This window comes from Nannospalax galili, unplaced genomic scaffold (assembly GCF_000622305.1).
Source record: "Nannospalax galili isolate Female #2095 unplaced genomic scaffold, S.galili_v1.0 scaffold3804, whole genome shotgun sequence".
In the NCBI taxonomy this organism is placed as follows: domain Eukaryota; kingdom Metazoa; phylum Chordata; class Mammalia; order Rodentia; family Spalacidae; genus Nannospalax; species Nannospalax galili.
Window position 1 is genome coordinate 20149 of NW_008350422.1, and position 275 is coordinate 20423.

The following is a 275-nucleotide window of genomic DNA, read 5'->3' on the forward strand; positions in this document are numbered from 1 at the left end:
ACACATGCTGGTGGATGAATACAATTAATATTGCCAAAATTGTCATCATCATAAAAGCATTCTACACATTCAACACAATCTCCACTAAAATGTCATCAAAATTCTTCTAAAAAATGAAAAAAATAAATTTCACATTTCATATGAAAATATACAAAATTCAAAGTAGCTAAAAGAATCCTGAAAAATAAAAGAGAAAAATAGAACCATTGTCCTCCTTGAATACAAATTGTATTGCAGACCTCTAGTAAAGCCAGAGGGAAATGTATCATTTCCCT